This window comes from Coenobita brevimanus, chromosome 46 (genome assembly GCF_032717465.1).
Source record: "Coenobita brevimanus isolate Jiangsu-jjx chromosome 46, ASM3271746v2, whole genome shotgun sequence".
Classification (NCBI taxonomy): domain Eukaryota; kingdom Metazoa; phylum Arthropoda; class Malacostraca; order Decapoda; family Coenobitidae; genus Coenobita; species Coenobita brevimanus.
Window position 1 is genome coordinate 49,853,207 of NC_136999.1, and position 3,477 is coordinate 49,856,683.

General features: G+C 42.5%; 1 non-coding gene across 1 annotated transcript; it reads right to left on the reverse strand.

Moving 5' to 3' along the window:
* Positions 1 to 2,523: 2,523 nt before the first annotated feature.
* LOC145398873 (5S ribosomal RNA) lies at positions 2,524 to 2,642 on the reverse strand. The gene has a single exon (XR_013897205.1). It is a non-coding gene; the product is annotated as a 5S ribosomal RNA (ribosomal RNA).
* Positions 2,643 to 3,477: the final 835 nt, after the last annotated feature.

Genomic DNA, 3,477 nt, shown 5'->3' on the forward strand with positions numbered 1-3,477 from the left:
ATGTCAGGACCAACTTGACGAGCTCCGGGCTCCAGTGCTCCTCATGGGGCAACGTAGGATTGGATGATGATGATGATGATGATGATGATGATATCATTATTATTATCGTAATATTACCAATAATAATTAAATAAATAAATAAATGGTGAAGGCTCTCTCTGATACCTCCAGCTAATAACAATAATGATAATAATAATAATAATAATAGTAATAATAATAATGGTACTACTACTACTACTACTACTACTACTACTAACAATAACAATAACAATAATAATATAACTCTCCTAAACTGCATATGACAGTCAAGTATCAGCAAAAATACCACCAACACATTATTTTGGTGAGGACATCTAACTCTGCCTGAATATAATTTTCCTTTACCATCAAAAATAAAAATGTATGTGATACTTCCCTAGAGTTTTCTGTGGCTATTCCCGGGTCTAATTAGCATTCGTATAAGGGTGGATTTACGGCCCCTTGGTACCTCTTGAATCTCACCCGGACATTGGCGGTGAGAGAGAGAGAGAGAGAGAGAGAGAGAGAGAGAGAGAGAGAAGGAAAGACAGACAGACAGAGACAGAGAGACAGGAAGAGAGACAGAGAGACACAAAGAAAGAGACAGACAGATGGACAAACAGATTTATTTCTATGCAAAGAAGATACCACAGGCTGGAAGTCCGCAAAGTTATTCAGTCCAGGAGAAAAAAAAACAAGATTCGTTCATTTTGAGATGCCTAAACACACTGAGTCTGCAATACTGGAGGTCATAGGCAAAGGGAAATGCAGACTGGGAAAGACAGATACTGACCTATTGCATACAGATATGACTGAGAGTAAAGATTAAGTCTTGCATCAAAGAGTTCGATAGAAAAAGGGTGAAAGTGTGCTGCTTAACGGTTGCTACGTGCCCGCCGTAATGAAGAAGGAATGCAAGCAGACAAGTTGGAAGAGTAGTGACCACTGAAGTTGCTACAGAAATGAGATGTAGATGCATCAGTGCGGCAAAGAGAGAGCCTTCACCCCTTCGCCAAGGTGACGAATTCTGTACGTCATTTCTATGCAATAGGGGCATACGAGGACGTGCTCAGGACGTCAACAGCCAATGCTTTACTGTGGGCATAGCAGAGGGCTGTGTTAAAGCCTCCTGGCTCCTCCCACTACTACTCGGTTATGGTACTGGTGGGAAGATAACCTTGTGGCGAAGTGGTTATGGGTTAACTTGTGGCGAAGGGAGAGTCAATAAAAGAAGGGGAGTTGATGATACGAAGAGCCTTTGACTTAACCCTATTTAGAGGAGCTGTGTGTGGGTACCCCTCCTACCCACGCATAAACGCATGAGAACCGTTCTCCACACAGGGGCGTATAAAACCCCTGTTCAAAGTCAACAGCTGTGTAGAGATAAATTGGCGCGTAGTCGACTTTGCACATCCAATCTCCTGGAAGCAGATTTTACAAGGGAGATAATATGCTCTTTCCATGATAGGTCCCGAGAGAATGAAACTCACATTGATACTGACAGAAGATGAAAGATTAAACTGTGTATTGATGAATATTAAAGGACACTCTTGCGTCAGATATTAGCGGGACGAAAGATTTAGAATTTGAGTTTCTGATGCATTAAAAACAACAAGACTTCTCTTACACCAGTCAGAAGTATGAGCCAAGTTAAAAATTAGGAATGCCATAGCCTCATCCTGTGACTGTTGACACAACTGCTGTGATGGACGTTGTGAGAAGTGGATGGAGAGGGGAAGGGTTGAGTCATCAGCGTATGGGTGGATAGGGTTAGATGTGCAGTTCAGATCACTGTTGAAAAGAGGGAAGAGAGTTGGTGATAGACAGAACCTGAGGAACACCACTATTGATAACTCGAGGGGCAGAACACTAGTCGTCAAAAACGGCACTCATAAAAAAACAGAAAAGAAGCTAAAGATTAAGGCAGATAAAAGAATGGAAACCGTAAGAGGGAATTAGGAAATTATGGATTTATGCCAAACCCGGTCGTAAGCCTTTGAGACGTGAAGTGCAATGGCAAAGCTTTCTCCAAAGTCTAGAAAGAAGGATGACAAAGAATAAGAAAGAGTTTAACTGGAATTCCGGACTCCAAAACTGAGACAGGCAGCTAAGTCGCCCATGAACGCTGGCGGGGATAGAAAATGATGAATCCCATCTGGTAGGTAATATAGGGAGAATAATGATGGTTTGGGAATGCTGGAATATTATGGGTTGAGGATGAGTTACTGGCGAGTGGGAGAGACTGGAGGATGATATACTGCGAAGGATATGAGAGAGAGAGAGAGAGGAATACACAGCAATTAACCCTTCACACGAGGGATGTCCTAATGTGACTGAAATCGCTTGGTGTTGGCGAGAGTATTGGTCATGTAAGAGATTCATCATTCACTCATTGCCAGACGCCATGTATCCCAAACGGGATGGCCAAGGGCTTAGAGTTAATTGTTTTACAGGGAGGGGCACTAATCCTCCACCAACCCCACTTGACAAGTAGGGAGAACGTTATGCCAACAGCAGCTGGTGTTCCCAGGCAGTCACCCATCCAAGTACTAACCAGACCCAACGTTGCTTAACTTCGCTGATCGGACGGGAATCGGTGTACTCAACGTGGTATGGCCGTTGGCCATGTATACTGGAACTTATTTCTAACTTCATCATTATCTGAATCTCAACCCTTCTAAACTGTCGGATCGGAGTAAGGCCTTTTGAGTTGACCTTATCTTGTGCCCTTGACCTTTGACCTGGTACTCTCACTCAAGGTGGAATTAGGCAAAGCGACCGATAAACTCTGAGTCCTGTCTCTGCCTAGGGGAGATCCCTTCATCCTTGCCTGGTCCTTAACATTTCCACAATGTTTGGTCGAAATCAGATCAGAACTGAGTTACGATGTTTAAACACACACACACACACACACACACACCAATATACCCCCACTCTACGGCGCGCGGATATAAACACAAGACGTCATTTGTCATAACATTACTGTACGTTATATTATATTCACATTTTTCTGCTAACTTAATTCAGATAAGATGTATGGCAGTATATATACAGATTTTAAAGAGTTGAGTGGAACAGGCCTATCTGAGCGGCACAAAAACATACGTATTGTCAAGAGAAGAATGATATGTTACTTCCGCTGTGCTCTGCGTTCCCTGATACGAGATGGGAACTTTGGAAATGCTTCACCGTGTGTCATATTTCAAAAGCCATGTAGTATTATTTATCAGAACGCTAGTTTATGCAAAGAAAAATTATGTTCGTCTGAACTGTATATTTGAGTTACAAGACTCAACGGAAACCTTGGGAGAAATATCTCTCAGGCCTATTGTCATGAGAGTTATGAATTAAGAAATAGAGAGAGAGAGAGAGAGAGAGAGAGAGAGAGAGAGAGAGAGAGAGAGAGAGAGTTGTGCGTTAGGACTGTTTTATTTTTTGTCTGTGTAGGCCTATGGAACA